This window comes from Onychostoma macrolepis, chromosome 21, assembly GCF_012432095.1.
Source record: "Onychostoma macrolepis isolate SWU-2019 chromosome 21, ASM1243209v1, whole genome shotgun sequence".
NCBI lineage: Eukaryota > Metazoa > Chordata > Actinopteri > Cypriniformes > Cyprinidae > Onychostoma > Onychostoma macrolepis.
In genome coordinates, this window is record NC_081175.1 from 9711192 (window position 1) to 9729665 (window position 18474).

Consider the following 18474-nt stretch of genomic DNA (forward strand, 5'->3'; position numbering starts at 1 on the left):
AGAAGCTGCTTGAGCTGGGCGGGCTTTGTGCAGTATTGTGCAATCTGAGCTAGTACTTGATTTCATGTGGAGTTGTAAAAAGAAAAAGAAAGAGAAAGAAAGACAGACAGACATAGTTTGCAAATCTATGCATTTGTCATTACCGACAATGGATACAGACGATAGACGGCACACAATGTCAGGAAAACATTTGGAACAACAGTTTGAAATTTCAAAACTGACCAGCAGATGGAGACAAAGTACAGTTTAAAACTACACACTCATTAAATGACAACATTTCATTCACAAGAAAAGACACTGGAAGAGAGTGTTGTTAGATTTTAAGTGGCATTTAGATTCTGTTCTGATATTGGTGGAAAACCTGGAAACAAATATGAAATTTGGTTGTAGATGAGATCACATCTGACGGCTCACTCTCCTTCATTTATCCCTAAAATATATGAAGCAAGATAGCCTACCCAAATTGTAGTAAAGTATATTTCCCCTCTTATTAGTAAATTTCTCAGTTACATATGGATTATTTTTAATAGAATGCAGTGTAAATTCATTCATTTTAAGTTATTGGGATGCATTTTTCTAGCTATTTGTGGTTGAAACATAAAATTACAAGTTACTTACAGAGTTATTAAAAAAAGAAAAGAAATGTGAAGTAATGTGAAGGCCAAGTATTATAAAAATACTCACACTCACACGGAACAGCGGGGAGCCATTTTTGGTGCCCAGGGCGCAAATGGGGGTTAAAGGGATAGTTCACCCAAAACTGAAAATTCTGTAATTAATTACTCACCCTTATGTCATTCTAAACCAGTAAGACCTTTGTTCATCTTCAGAAAAACAAATTAGCATATTTTTGATGAAATCTGAGACCTCTCTGACCCTCCATAGACAGCAAGGGTACTACCATGGTCAAGATACAGAAACATAGTAAGGAAATCGTAATTTTATGAAGCTACGAAAATACTTTTTGTGCGCAAAGAAAACAAAAATAATGACTTTATTCAACAATTTTTGCGTGTGGTGCTGCTGACGTAGAACATGCATGCACTGTACCTTGTTTATGTGCAGAGGAAAGTATGCGTATATCACGTTGTGATGCGCTCCAAAATGGTCCTGGGGTGAAGTGGAGAAGAATAAGTTGAATAAAGTCGTTATTTTAGTTTTATTTGTGTGATTAATGACAGAATTTTCATTTTCGGGTGAACTACCCCTTAAAGGGTCAGGAAACCTTCTGTTTCAGCATGGTTAGCTCTCACCACAGTTTTGAAAAACGCTACAAAAGTGGACGTGGTGTGTTGCGGAGAGGAGGAGGAAAAGGGGAGACTGACAACACACAGTTGGTTTCTTTTTGTTCCCTTTGAGATAAAAACACAAATAAATACACAGCCATTTGCATTTGCACTCTTCATCGAAAATATATGAACACGTTGTTGGACCTTTAATAATTTTTAAGGCATATTTAAATAAGCCTTTTGATGGGTTGCATCAAGCAGCTGTAAAAACAGATTACACTCATTAAGTGAATGAATTGTGTTTGTGGAAAACTCTTACAAAGCAAAAACAAAAGTTCACCTTCGATCAATAAACGTGCGCGTCTCACTTAATTGTACGCAATCTCACAGTCTGAAGCAGGGGTCAACAGACTTGGTCCCCGAAGGGCCGGTGTCCTGCAGAGTTTAGCTCTAACCCTAATTAAACACAACTGAAGCATCTAATCAAGGTCTTAGCCTACTAGGTATACTTGAAACTTCCAGGTAGGTGTGTTGAAGCAAATTAGAGCTAAATTCCTCACCAGCTCTCCAGGATCAAGTTTGGTGACCCCTGGTCTGAAGTGTCTGTCATTGGAACACAACACATGCTGTGGTGAATAATTAAGCGAAGTGTCTTCTGATAGTATAAGAACACACAGTCTCATGACTAATTATGAGAAACCAATGTGTCAACAAAGTATGGAACGCGGACAGGAACAAATGCCTATGGAAGGCAGACTGGGCCAAAACACTTTAAATGGAACACGTGAAATTTGACCATGTCAACACGCACCGTTTGACCATGTTAAGGTGCCAATTTTGACTGTGTAATGTTATTTAAGGCATTACACTCTATTTCTGTCAGAACCACTATCGTCAAAGATGATTGACAATTAGCATACAGTTTGGATTGGCGGTATGGTTCTGTTCTGGGCAAGAACTCCCTGCACATCCATGCAGCCTAGCATGGATGAGAGCAGGGAGAGCAGCGATAGCCCCCCAGGGTAAACAGAACCAACAAATGTATTGCAGATGTCGTTAAAGTTCAGTAATTTTATGTATACAATTTAGAATTAGTCTGATTCAAAGGAGAATCAGAAGGCTGAATCCTGATTGACAGATGAGGAGTTGGGGATGGATGAGGGTAATTAGCTATTGAGCAATGCGAAAACTGCTGATAATATTGAAGGACCTTATATATGGATGCTTAGATAGGTATCATATTCCTATAGGTAGATGGGGATCAGTTGAGAGTCAGCTGATGCGAGCTTGACTAAGGTGACCTGCCAGAACTAACGTTACGCTTGATTTACCCTCATATTAATAATTTATTTAGTTTATAATGTAATGAAGTAGTTTTGTATAGCTATCTGCTGTACTAAAGTAAATTAATAAATGTAATGAGATGAGAAATGTAAAGAGTTTAACTCTTTATTTTCTTTTGATAGGATATTACTCTTACTCACAGGTCCATGTACCTTCTGGTCATTTGAACAAAAACTGAACTAGATCTTTTTTTTTTCATGGGTAAAAAATTAGATTGTGCTTTAATATTTGTTTCAAATGTGTGAGCTGCCCTGAAATGCCCCTTTCGTCCATGTTCCGTACTACACCGTGTACCCGACAACTGCGAGCTCAGTTTATTTTCAGTAGAAGGGAAGCAGCAGACAAGCCAAGCTTACTCACAAGAATCCTGTGGCTTTATCGTGTAGGCTGCTAGTGGCGCTTACAAGATTAATAATAATAATAATAATAATAATAATAAAATAAAGCATATTTTCTATATTTTCAAGGCTACTGCATGTTATTGACAAAACAGAAATAACCTTATACATAACCAGTAAAACATCATTTGACTTTTAGCCTACTGAATGTGGTCTAAAATGACATAGAAAAAAAAATGTTATGATTTTAGCTGTTCATTTTATTCTAGGCCTATTTAAGAAAAACCTCACAGGTAACAAGATTTCATTCGCTATTACAAACAACAGCAATTGAAGCTATACATCAAGTACAGAATGCAACAAGTAAACTACTGCACTTTTTTTTTTTTTTTTGGAGTTTCGGTTCACAAAAATGAAGCAAAACTCAGCAAATGCTTGCCTCATAGACAAGAGACATGTCTATAGAATGCTTGACATGTCTAATTTTGAATGAAACAGTTATTTTATGTTTATGTAATTCATATGAAACCACCTGAGCTCATTGTAATGTAGTCACACCCACGCATAGCGCATGCTATCATCCAAAGAATAAGGTTTAGGAATAAACGTTACATTTACCTCAGAAGAAGAATTCCATGCGATGCATGGCTTGATTCAGCGGACGATATAATTTCTGACGAGAAAATAATTCATTCTTATGTTTACATAAACTTGTATTCATTTACTAGTTCATAATTCAAGACCATGTGGGGAATTATTACAGTGATAACATAAGCAAAGATTTATAATAAATAAAAATAGCCTGCATTTGCCCAGTGCCTATGTATACAAATAATCAAACCAAAAAATTTTTTTCCACAAGCAGTTTCATCTGTTTATATTGGCTTAACTCTAGTGGCTGGAAGGTGTTGTTCTCAAGATGATGCAAGTTTTGTAGCTGTTTATGAGTCCTTGGAGCATTGTGCCAGGACTGGCCCTGTGCACTACCAAGGCGACAGCGCAGGCTATCGGCAAGGCCATGGCCAACCTGGCGGTGGTTGAACTTAAAGGTGTCAGGGATCAGGGATGAATTATCAGGGAGATCAGGGACATTGTGCACAATCTCTTGCCACGAGTTAAAACCCATATAAATATCTTTGTATTCTTTCATGCTACAGCTGTACAAATGAGGGTATTTTCTAACCTCTTCGCACAATCTCTCGTCCATTGTCGCTGTAGCTAACCCACGTTCCTGTTCGTTCTGTTTATGCAGTTTTTCTTTGGCTACCTTGTGAATTGATACTCCCACAGCAGGGTTGCCACCTTGCGGATAAACTAATTACTGCAAGAGATTTAAATGTGCATGTGCGACCTGCGTGTACAACATACTTTCCAAAATATGCTTGAAGACACAAATACACAATTTGCACTACAGTGGAATATTGGAGAAAAAATAAGAATCCAAATACACCAGATACACCAGAATTTACATTTACTGACACCAAAATGTAGTTTTGAAATATAAACTAATACATGAATGTGTAGAATTGTTGTATAATTCCAAATGGATAGATTATGATCCACAAATAAATCTAAAGAGATTAATAAAAAATAAACATATTGACAAATAAATAGAATGAGATCCAAAAATAAATCTTAGAGTTTCACAAACATTAATTACATTCACAAAAAATAAAGTGAGATTTGCAAATAAAAACATTCACAAGTATCTTTTTATGTCACAAACAAAACATTCATCTGAGAATTGCATCCTGTGCATTTGTAGATCACTGCACACATTTGTTTGTGTAATAGGTTAAATTGCCATCACACAACAGCCAGCAATGTTTCTCCCTCTGTGTCTCTCCCTTTGTGTCGCTTGACACTATGGGTAAACTCCTGTTTACTCTGATACTGGTGTTTGATTTGATAATGTAACTCGTTGGTTGCGAGAGGCTTGGGTTCATCTTTGCCCAACACCGGCCTGTGCACTCAAGGCTACAGCGCATCCTTCCAAGCCCTGCAGGATTACTTCCGCCCTTGTGAACAGGGCTTATGCAGTGGCTGGCCAGGCCAGCTCAGTACTGCATATGATGGTGGTTCTCCAAGTATTTCAGGCCAAACTTCTGCGTGACTTAGGCGAGTCTGGCCGAGATCCCAACACTTTCAAGGAGCTGCGCACAGTGCCAGGACTGGCCTTGTGCACTACCAAGGCGACAGCGCAGGCTATTGGCAAGGCCATGGCCAACCTGGCGGTGGTTGAACTTAAAGGGGTCAGGGATCAGGGATGAATTATCAGGGAGATCAGGGATGAATTATTTTCTTGTAGCTGGCCAGTCAATCAGCAAAAGTGACTTGGATGTTAAGTCTCTAAGGGGAAATCGGAGATTGAACCTGCCTCGTCCTAGAACTGTGCCGACATGGGACTTATCTATAGTCCTACGGGCCCTCCTTTTGAGCCCCTTCAAACGGCTGACCTGCAGCTCATGTCGCTCAAGACTGCTCTCTTGTTGGCCTTAGCATCAGTTAAACAGCCCAGTCAGCAAACAAATTTGGCCCAGATTTGGCATGCATCTGGCACAGCTGGCATTCATCCGGTACTGGCATACAGCATGTGGGCCAAACATGTCCCGGGTTTGGCAGAGATGGTACCGGGTTTAAGACGCCACACAAGACATGGGCCAGATGTCAAATGTAGTATTTGGCCCAGATGTCAAATATAGTTTTCCCATACAGAAAGTTAATATATGCACACATATGAAACACTGTTAAATATATTTTTAAAATATATTTTTAAAATACATAACATAAAGCTCATGTTGTTTAATTATGTGTTTACATATATGCAAAATTATATTCATGCCTCATATGATATATGATATTATATAGTATATTATAGAATAGTACATCCTGTTGTTTTATATATATATATGTATATGTATATATAATATATTCACCTGCCATTCATCCGGCATTGGCATACAGCATGTGGGCCAAACATGGCCCAGGTTTGGCAGAGGTGGTACCGGGTTATTGACATTTATGTACTATTTATGTAAATGCGTAACTTTGATGTGTTTTAGGCCATGTTGGCCAATCAGAAGCCTGAAAAAGGTTCCAGTAGGTGGAGATAACAGCGCAGGCTCTGACGTCACAAGCCAAAAAAAGTTTTGCTGTCCGAGTTTTTGAAAATCTTCACCCTGGCAGGAGTTTTCAAAATGTTCGGTTTCAGTGACCTGGTGCAGCGTTTGCTTGATGACAAACCGAACGGCCAACCTGCATAGAAAAAGCTGCGGTTTTGAAAATAACCGCGTTCGTGTGGATAGGTCCAATGGGCGCGCATGTTGAGCATTCAAATCGCATTTAAACTGGAGCGGAGGAGGTTACCATGGTAACAGGGCATCAACTCACTCAGCTGACAAGTAGCGAGAGGCTGTCTCTCTGCTGTTTTCACTGCTTTCAGGTAAGTTTAGTCCCTAAAGTTACACAAATAATACATACAACCGTTCCTGACACTTTCTTACATGTAATTGACACGTTTCTGTTGAATCTTTACTTTACAGGAGTGGTTTAGTGTCTTCTAAAAGACCGTTAGCATCACAACCGTTAACTAGTTATAGAGCATGGGAACCTACGTCACGCCGCGTCGGATTCCGCCATGTTTTAGGTCACGCTCAGGAGCACACAGCGTAAACAAATGCAAATCACCACAGAAAAAGCCAACTGTTTTACATTAATATTTTTTGAAAAACATCTTACATACGCTTAGAATAAAACGGACTAATATGTAAATCTCTTTAAATAAAAAAAAAAAAAAAAATCGCTCTATTGTTTGTTTGAGAGGCTGCAAATATTCATTACTAATCAGTCTCCTTCACTACAGTGGTACTGATATATGCTAACTGCTAAAACACTTACGAAAATTAACCATGGTTTTACTATAGTAAACGTGTAGCGACCGTGTTTTTGGTGTATGTATTACCATTCGTATAACTACAATCTTATTAAATACCATGGATAAACTATGGTTAGAGTAGCAAAACCATGGCTAATTTTGTAAGGGGAGAATACACTATAGCTAGATATCAAACAGCGGATCATTGTTATATCGTAATATAGCTCGGTAAAACTGCTCAGTGTTAAGAGTTAAGCCATTATAGAGGTAACAGAACTTGAAGCTGCTTTGAAACGATGTGTATTGTGGATGCTATGCAAATAAATACATTGACTTGACCAAACCAAGTTGAAGATTCCTACTAGCGATGCCGAACAATGATGAGAGAGATTAAATGAATGAACGAAACTTAATCTGTACAAAAAGTGGCCGGGTATTAACGAGCTGCCACAAATAACATTTCCATATATGATTTCCTTCTATTTGTGGTGTGAGGGCTTACAGTTTAATGCAAATCACTGTATCTATAATATATTAAATCTACAGAGATGAATTATAAAGCCACATTTTATTTTAGATGTTTACCATATCGAGTTTGTTTAATTTTCATCTGAGTTCCGTAGTGAATGTAGACACATTTAATGTTTATGATTCAACTTAGATTGCGTTGGAATGATCAATTGCCATAGCCCTTATCATCAATGTCTGCAGGTAAAACCTCTGCTTTTTCGGCATTATAACGCGGAGAAAGCACGTTTTTCACACCGGCCGTGCAAAGGGATATGGCAATTGATGATACAGTAAGCCTTAACCACTGCAACGCGATCTTAAGTAGAATAATATAAACATTAAATAATATAAAACGTCTACATTCATTACCACTCAGTCTCTGCTGTAGCTCCCGTGACCTAAATTTCCAGAATGCATTGCTGCTGTGACGACACATTCCCAGACTCTATAGAGGCTAACAATTAGAGGTAAGCTAACTTATAGATTGAGCTCTTATTAATGAACGTTTGAGCTTTTAAGCACCTTTTATGTGTAGATGAGCGGTTTTGATAGTTTTGTAAATGTTTTGCTGATACTTTGTCAATAGATAAATGGAAGTCACTATAAGCTAATTAATTTAACCTAAAAGTCTGCACTGTGGGGTCAATCGATGACGTCACTTACATGAACTAATGGGCTGAAACTATTTCAAACACGTTTTGAACTTTCATTGCAAACAAATATTGATCAATTTTACTGTGATTTCAGGAGCATCAGAAAAAAAAAAAACCTAAAACAGGGGACGTTACAAGAAATTTTGTAATGGGAACTGCTGACAGAGATGCAGGAAACACAGGTGATCTGAGAAATCTTATTAAATAACTTTATATGAATTTTTCACAATATATTTCAACTATATCATCATGCATCTGTAAAACCTAAAAATATGAATTCTGTTCTCTTAAGATTTTTTGCATGTTTTATATATTATTATTATTGCATTTGACCTCTGCTGTAGTTTGTTTATTTCTAATAATCCTGACACTGTATACTAAATTTTGTTGGCAATGTGACAATATTGTTCCTATTCTTCCATGCTGATGGCTGTGCTGCAGAGTTGGAGCGGAGCGGATCTCCTGTCAAAGAACATCTCCAAAGCGCCATGAACCGTCTGACTAGTAAGTAAAACCTCAAAAAAATCTAATAAATATCAAATATTCCTGTATGTCCTACAAGGCCATCTTGTTTAACTCTGCTCTGAGGACACTTCATACACAACAACCTACAGAGGGGTCAATCATAATTCAAAAAAGACACAGATGATAATAAAAAAGTTATTTGAAATTAAAATGAATAACGGTAAGACGGAACCAGAGTACTGTGAACACACCTCACTTCAAACTGTAACGTTCTATATGTATATTATTTTCTAAACTTTAAATGTAGTGAAGTTTTTGTTCAAGCAGACTTTGTTGCTTGTAGAAACCTCACGCGAGCCTGAAAGATACTTAAAATATTATTTGCACTCTTGAAGACTGTTCACCAAAGACTAAATTTCAGTCCAGCAGAATTTTGAACGTAAGAGCCTCACACTACATTGTTTGTTTGAATTGTATTTCAGGGCAGTTCGTGAAGACGGATAACCTGGACAGAAGTCAGTTCAAGATCCAGACTTCTCACTCGCAAGGATTGCTGTCTACTAGATATTATGTGTTCTCTTCAGACTTGGGTTTATGCAGATATTATTCAGGAACATGAACACTTGAATGTTGCAAAAATAGAGAAACTACCTTATTTAAGAATTTTGTGTTAATTGCGTGAACATTAAACAAATATATATTTCTTTTACTGTTTTTTGTTTTGTATTCCAAAGCACCTAAAAGCCAATTCACACTGCCATACTCCAACAGGTTGAACACACTGACCAAGCAAAACAAATAAGCATGTTTTTTTTTTTTTTAATAGTTTTTTATAGTTTTTGTGAAAGTGTGAACTGACCATAATGCTGTATGTTAGGTGTGAGATTCATTCAACTTGGTTTGCTGATTAAACATGATTAAATATTTGTTCAGAATATTGTCGTTGTTGTGACTATTCATCTGGGAGGGGTGTGTATCAAGTGGCTTGGTTATGGTTTTGTTGAGGCTGACATGTGGAACCCATCTGGTCCAGCTATGGTCATACAGGTATGGTCATACAGGACCTCAGATCCCACATAGCAATTTTTCTCTGGCCCAGCTCCGGCCCACATAGCAATTTTTCTCTGGCCCAGCTCTGGCCCACACAATCAGCTTTTGCTTGGCCCACATACTGCAATGAATTACGGTCCTAGTGTGGACCAGGTTTGGATTTCAGACCAGAGCCACACATGGGCCATAACTGGCCCAATTCAGGGCCAGTTATGGGTAAATAACTTCGACAGATAGTGCACTATAGATCTCCTGAGGAACAATTCCACTCATTCTCTACTATAGGAGAGGAAGAATTGTATAAACTTGTTAAATCATCTAAACAAACAACGTCTATGTTAGACCCTATTCCATCTAAACTAATAAAAGAGGTGCTTCCAGAAGTCATAGATTCTCTTTTGGCTATTATTAATTTGTCATTGTCATTAAGATATGTTCCCAAAACCTTAAGCCTCTCATTAAAAAACCACAACTTGACCCCAAAGATCAAGTTAATTACAGACCGATCTTGAATCTCCCTTTTCTGTCAAAGATACTAGAAAAGGTAGTATCCTCACAATTCTATTCCTTCTTAGAGAAAAATGGTATCTATGAGGATTTCCAGTCAGGATTTAGACCGTTTCATAGTACTGAGACTGCTCTCATTAGAGTTACAAATGACCTGCTCTCATATGTGTGCATATATTAAGCATTGTTATTGTAATGCTTTATTGGGCGGTTGTTCTGCATGCTTAAACAAATTCCAGATGGTCCAAAATGCAGCAGCTAGAGTTCTTACTAGAACCAGGAAGTATGACCACATTAGCCCGGTTCTGTCAACACTGCACTGGCTCCCTATTAAACATCGTATAGATTTTAAAATCTTGTTAATTACTTATAAAGCCCTGAATGGTTTAGCTCCTCAGTACTTGAGTGAGCTCTTATCGCATTATAGTCCTCCACGTCCACTACGTTCTCAAAACTCTGGCCATTTGATAATACCGAGAATATCAAAATCAACTGCGGGCGGCAGAACCTTTTCCTATTTACAATGTACTTAACACTGTTCGGGAGGCAGACACATTCTGTCAGTTTAAATCGAGATTAAAGACCCATCTCTTTAACCTGGCTTACACATAATACAGTAATACGTTTCGAATATTCAAATCCGTTAAAGGATTGTTAGGCTGCATTAATTAGGTCAGCCAGAACCGGGAACACTTCCCATAACACCCAATGTGCTTGTTACATTGTAAGAAAAATGGCATCTATGCTAATATTAGTCTGTTTCTTTCTTATTCCGAGATCACCGTAGACACCCGATCCAGTCCGTATCCAGATCAGATGGTGGATCAGCAACTGGAGATGACCTCAACGTCAGCGGGAGATCAGGACACCTAGATGAGCCCCAGAGACGGATCCCCATTGAGGACCTGGTCACCTAGACAGCCATCGGGACAAGACCACGGGAACCAAATGAGTCCTTTACACAATCTGACTTTGCTGCAGTTGGAATTGAACTGCTGGTTCGTCTGGCCAGAGGAGAACTGTCCCTCCAACTGAGACGGGTTTCTCCCAAGGTTTTTTTCTCCATTCTGTCACCGATGGGAGTTTTGGTTCCTTGCCACTGTCACCTCTGGCTTGCTTAGTTGAGGACACTTAATTTCCAGCAATATCGTCGACTCGATTGCACAGATACCATTTAAACTGAACTGAGCTGGACGATGACATCATTGAATTCAATAATGAAATGCCTTTAACTGAAAATTGAGTGTTTAATCTTGTCATTTTACATTTTACACTATTTTCCTATTTTGATATTGGAAAGTTGCTTTGACACAATCTGTATTGTTAAAAGCGCTATATAAATAAAGGTGACTTGACTTGACTTGACTTCTGAGGTCAGATTTGGTTGCTGAGCTGAACCAGACAATTATTGAAGTGCAGAGAACGGATTCAATGAAGGCGGAGTAGAACTGTTTCATCAGCTCCTGTGGTAGGCTGAACTTCCTCAGCTGGCGAAGGAAGTACAACCTCTGCTGGGCCTTTTTAACAATGGAGTTCCATGTGAATGTCCCACTTCAGGTCATGAGAAATTGTGGTGCCCAGTAACCTGAATGACTCCACTGTTGTTACAGTGCTGTTCATGATGGTGAGTGGGGGGAGTGCAGGGGGGTTTCTCCTGAAGTCCATGATCATCTCCACTGTTTTGAGCTTGTTGAGCTCCAGGTTGTTAAGACTGCACCAGACAGCCAGCTCCTTAACCTCCTGTCTGTAAGCAGACTCATCACCGTCCTGAATGAGGCTGATAAGTGTGGTGTCATCTGCAAACTTCAGGAGCTTGACAGAGGGGTCTTTAGATGTGCAGTCGTTGGTGTACAGGGAGAATAGCAGTGGGGAGAGAACGCAGCCCTGAGGAGCTCCAGTGCTGATTATGCGGGTGCTGGATGTGTATTTTTCCAGTGTCACTAGCTGCTGCCTGTCTGTCAGGAAGCTGTTGATCCACTGACAGACGGAGGTGGGCATGGAGAGCTGAGTTAATTTGGGCAGGAGGATGTTTGGAATGATAGTGTTAAAGGCCGAGCTGAAGTCCACAAACAGGATCCTCACATAAGTCCCTGGTCTGTCTAGATGTTGCAGAACATAATGCAGTCCCATGTTGACTGCATCGTTCACAGACCTGTTTGCTCTGTAGGCAAACTGAAGAGGATCCAGTAAGGGTCCAGTAATGTCCTTCAGGTGGGCCAGCAACAGTTTTTCAAAAGACTTCATGACCACAGACGTTAGAACCACAGGCCTGTAGTCATTTAGTCCTGTAATTTTGGATTTCTTTGGGATGGGGATGATGGTGGAGCATTTGAAGCATGAAGGGACTTCGCACAGCTACAGTGATCTATTGAAGATCTGTGTGAAGATGGGGGCCAGCTGGTCAGCACAGGATTTCAGACAGACTGGTGTAACACAAGACTGGGCCTGGTGCTTTTTTCCTTTTCTGCTTTCTGCTTATTTTTAATGAAGATCCAAACTGCGTCAGTAAGAATTTGGTCCTTTGGTCACTTCATTTTACAGCGGATTTGTTGACAAACCTGCTACCTTCAGGTTACAAATCTGACTCTCTAACCATTAGGCCACAACTGCCCAATTTAGCTCTATGCTGGACTAATCAGATGGTTTGAGATGTATTTGGTTGCCTGTGATCATCATACGGTGGGAGAGTGGATTGGAGTAGTCACAACAAGATCACTTCTAGTGAGAGAAAAAAATAAATAAATAATTGAAAGAACCCAGAGAAAAAAAGAACCCAGTTTTTAACACTGATTTTTTTAATGTTTGCTCAATAATGACATTTTTAAATGGCAAATATTCTACAATGCACCTTTAAATAATTGACTTGTATGTGTCATTGTACTAAAGCCAAAACAAATATTAAAATATTATCTTAAAATTAAGTTATTTATATGTTTAAGTGTTTATGTAGAGCTTCTTCCATAAAAAAAAATTCTTCCATACATACTGCATAGAAATATATACAGTGCCCTCCAAAAGTATTGGAGCAGTAAAGACAAAATTGCTCTGCTGGCTGTGCATTCAAGACATTTACAAATATGATTAAAAGATGAATATGAGACAAAACTACAGAATGTCACATTTTATTATTGGGTGATTCAACACATGGATGTTTTACCAGCTAAGAAGTTCACCACTTTTAGAGTTTCATCCCCCTATCTGATGTGAGCATATGTATTGGAACAGTTGCCTCACAGGTCTTTCTAAGTGATCAGCTGTGTTCTGTTGCATTAATTCTTCAGATATTAAAAGCAGGGAATGTGTAGTATCAGTTATACCCATTATTTCTGCATTCTGAATCTTGCATTCGATGATGACACACACACAAACCAGGATGAAGATGAGGGAGCTGACTTTGAGAGAAAAGCAAGCAATTTGGATGCTAAAAGAAAAGAGGAAGTCAATTAGAGCTATAGCAAAAACAAGGGCATGGAGAAATCAAGAGTTTGGAAACCAGCGACACCAGCAACCAACAACGACCTGATCGGCTGAGAAAACAACAGTAGTTGATGACAGACAAATCATAAAAGCTGTGAAAATGAACCCTAAAAGATCTGTCTGTAAAATCACCAACAACTTCCAGAAAGCTGGGGTGATGCTCTAACAATCTACTGTCCTCAGGAGACTTTGACAAAGAATAACAGAGGCTACACAGCAAGATACAAACCTCTGACCAGCTCCAAAAATAGAAAGGCAAGATTAGAGTTTGCAAAAAAGCACAAAGGTGAGCCAGAAGAGTTTTGGAACTGTGTTTATGGCCCGATGAGACAAAGATGAACCTTTATCTAAGTGATGGGAAAGCAAAAATGTGGAGAAAAAAAGGGAACTGCAAAGATCCCAAGCATACAGCCTCATCTGTAAAGCATGGTGGAGGTGGTGTCATGGCATGGGCATGCATGGCTGCCTCTGGAACAGGCCCTCTCAACTTTACTGATGACTTAATGTATGATGACAGTAGCAGAATGAATTTGGAAGAGTACAAAACCATCTTGCCTACCAATATTTAAGAAAATGCCACCAGATTCATTGGGAAGTGCTTCATATTGCATCAGGACAATGACCCAAAACACCCTGCCAGTTCAGTCAAGGAATTTATAAGGGCAAAGAAATGGAAAGTCTTAGATTGCCCAAGTCAATCTCCAGATTTAAATTTCAGCAGCTGGAGAGAAGAGTAAACGCAGAAACCCAAAACAAGCAAAAATTGGAATTGGCTGCATTAAAGGCTGGGAAAAGCATTTCAAAGGATGAGACCAAGAGTCTGGTGATGTCTATGGGTCACAGACTCACTGCTGTGATTGTGCACAAGGGATCTGCAACTAAATAATAGCTTTTAATCTTTTATATCTGCCTTATGTTCAACTGTCCCAATACTTATGCTCACATCAATGAGTGGGATGAACTCTATAAGTGCTGTTCTTTTTATTTGGTAAAACATGTATGTGTTGAAATGGCTAATAATAAAATGTGACATTGTGTAGTTTTGTCTCATATTCATCTTTTCATCATATTTGCAAATATCTTGATTCCACAGCCAACAGAACAATTTTGTCTTCACTGTTCCAATACTTTTGGAGGGCACTGTAGTTTTGTCTCATATTAATCTCATATATATACAGAACAAAACTACATTTTTGGAATGGTCTACGAACCTTTGGGCGCGTTGACTGTGTGTGTCTACAACAGCAAGTTATACGCTTGTATATTTTTGTATATTGCTACAATTTATAGAAATATTTTCAGTATCTCTCAGAGGTTGGGTTTCAAGTATAATTCGTTCGAAGTAATGGTGCTTCATATAACGTTATCCAAAGAAACAAGTGTTAATGATAAATCCCCTGTGATGTTTGTACTGGCTACTGTATACAGGCCACCAGGGCACCATACAGACTTTATTAAAGAATTTTCTGATCTTCTATCGGAGTTAGTGCTGACTGCAGATAAAGTCCTAATCGTTGGTGATTTTAATATCCATGTTGATAATGACAGAGATTCGTTAGGATCAGCATTTATAGACATTCTAAACTCAATTGGTGTTAAACAACACGTGTCAGGACCCACTCATTGTCGAAATCATACTCTAGATTTAATACTGTCACATGGAATTGATGTCAGTGGCGTTGAAATTTTGCAGCAGAGCGATGATATCTCAGATCATTATCTAGTCTCCTGTATATTCCATATAGCTAAAGCTGTAAAGCCAACTTCTTGTTACAAATATGGTAGAACCATTACCTCTACCACAAAGACTGCTTTATAAATAATCTTCCTGACTTATCTCAGTTCCTCAGCATATCCAATAGCTCAGAACAACTTGATGATGTAACAGGAACTATGGACTCTCTCTTTTCTAGCACTTTAGATGCGGTTGCTCCTTTACGCTTAAGGAAGATTAAGGATAAGAGTCCAACACCGTGGTATAATGAGCACACTCGCGCCCTAAAGAGAGCAGCCCGGAAAATGGAGCGCAGCTGGAGGAAAACTAAATTAGAGGTATTTCGTTTAGCTTGGCGGAAAGTACCCTATCCTACAGAAAAGCATTAAAAACTGCTAGATCTGATTACTTTTCGTCTCTTCTAGAAGAAAACAAACATAACCTCCGATATTTATTCAATACAGTAACTAAATTAACGAAAAATCAAGCATCAACAGGTGTTGGCATTTCCCAAGAGCATAGCAGTAATGACTTTATGAACTACTTCACTTCCAAGATCGATACTATCAGAGATAAAATTGTATCCCTGCAGCCGTCAGCTACAGTATCGCATCAGATAGCGCACTATAGACCCCTGAGGAACAATTCCACTCATTCTCTACTGTAGGAGAGGAAGAATTGTATAAACTTGTTAAATCATCTAAACCAACATCATGTATGTTAGACCCGATTCCATCTAAACTACTAAAAGAGCTGCTTCCAGAAGTCATAGATCCTCTTTTGGCTATTATTAATTCATCATTGTCATTAGGATATGTCCCCAAAACCTTCAAATTGGCTGTTATTAAGCCTCTCATTAAAAACCACAACTTGACCCCAAAGATCTAGTTAATTACAGACCGATCTCAAATCTCCCTTTTCTGTCAAAGATACTAGAAAAGGTAGTATCCTCACAATTATATTCCTTCCTAGAGAAAAATGATATCTGTGAGGAATTCCAGTCAGGATTTAGATCGTATCATAGTACTGAGACTGCTCTCATTAGAGTTACAAATGACCTGCTTCTATCATCTGATTGTGGTTGTATCTCTTTATTAGTTCTACTGGATCTTAGCGCTGCTCAACACTATCGACCACAACATTCTTTTGAATAGACTACAAAACTTTGTTGGCATTAGTGGAAGTGCCTTAGCATGGTTCAAATCGTACTTATCTGACCGCCATCAGTTCGTAGCAGTGAATGAAGAGGTATCATATCGATCACAAGTGCAGTATGGAGTACCTCAAGGCTCAGTACTAGGGCCGTTACTTTTCACGCCTATATGTTACCCTTGGGAGATATTATCAGGAGACATGGTGTTAGCTTTCACTGTTATGCTGATGATACTCAGCTCTATATTTCTTCGCGGCCGGTGAAACACACCAAATTGAGAAACTAACGGAATGCATAGTCGATATAAAAACTGGATGACGAGTAATTTTTACTGCTAAATTCTGAAAAACAGAGGTGTTAATTATCGGACCTAAAACCCCACATGTAACCTAGAACATTATCTAACACTTGACGGCTGCTCTGTCAATTCTTCTTCATCAGTCAGGAACCTAGGTGTGCTGTTCGATAGCAATCTGTCATTTGAAAGCCATGTTTCTAGCATCTGTAAAACTGCATTTTTCATCTCAAAAGCATATCTAAATTGCGACCAATGCTCTCAACGTCAAATGCAGAAATGTTAATTCATGCGTTTATGACCTCAAGGTTAGACTATTGTAATGCTTTATTGGGTGGTTGTTCTGCACGCTTGATCAACAAACTACAGTTGGTCCAAAATGCAGCAGCTAGAGTCCTTACTAGAACCAGGAAATATGACCATATTAGCCCGGTTCTGTCAACACTGCACTGGCTCCTTATCAAGCATCGGATAGATTTTAAAATCTTGTTAATTACTTATAAAGCCCTGAATGGTTTAGCTCCTCAGTACTTGAGCGAGCTCTTATCGCATTATAGTCCTCCACGTCCGCTGCGTTCTCAAAACTCCGGCCGTTTGATAATATCTAGAATATCAAAATCGACTGCGGGCGGCAGATCCTTTTCCTATTTAGCACCCAAACTCTGGAACAGTCTACCTAACACTGTTCGGGAGGCAGACACACTCTGTCAGTTTAAATCTAGATTAAAGACCCATCTCTTTAGCCTGGCTTACACATAACACATTAATACGCTTCTATTATTCAAATCCGTTAAAGGATTGTTAGGCTGCATTAATTAGATCAACCGGAACCGGGAACACTCCCCATAACACACGATGTACTCGTTACATCGTAAGTTGAATGGCATCTGCGCTAATGTTTGTCTGTTTCTTTCCTAGTCTGTTTCTCGGTCCGTGTCCGATCAGATGGTGGGTCGGCGCCGGGAGGTGACGTCTGCGGCCCTGATCGTCGGCGGAGACCAGGACGCCTGGATGACCCCCAGAGATATATCCCCAGATATATCAACCAAAAATAACAAAATAACTAAAATATAATAAAATACCTAACTACATAATACTACTATTGTTAGAAATTGCAACAAAATTAAAATAGAAATAGAAACTTTTGAACTGCGGGTTTCGTCTGGTCAGAGGAGAACTGGCCCCCCGACTGAGCCTGGTTTCTCCCAAGGTTTTTTTTTCTCCATTCTGTCACAGAGGGAGTTTTGGTTCCTTGCCGCTGTCGCCTCTGGCTTGCTCAGTTGGGGACACTTAATTTCTAGCGATTATCGCCGATTTGATTGCACAGATACTATTTAAACTAAACTGAGCTAGACAATGACATCTCTGAATTCAATAATGAAATGCCTTTAACTGAAAATTGAGTGTTTAATCTTATCATTATACATTACTGACACTCTATCCTCCAATTTGATACTGTTAAGTGCTTTGACACAATCTGTATTGTAAAAGCGCTATATAAATAAAGGTGACTTGACTTGACTTGACTTATATTCATTGATTATTATGTTGAATGATGTCAAGTTGACCGTTCCAAGATGGAGGACGTATCAACGTATCCGGAGTGGTGGAATAGTTCATCTTTACATATCTACACTCTTAAAAATAAAGGTGCTTCAAAAGGTTCTTCTCAGCGATGCCATAGAAGAACCATTTTTGGTTCCACAAAGAACCATTCAGTCAAAGGTTCTTTAAAGAACCGGCTCTTTCTTACCTTTTTATAATCTGAAGAACCTTCTTTAGCCACAAAGAACCTTTTGTGAAACAGAAAGGTTCTTCAGATGCTAAAGGTTCTTTATGGAACCATTTAGACAAAAAGGTTCTTC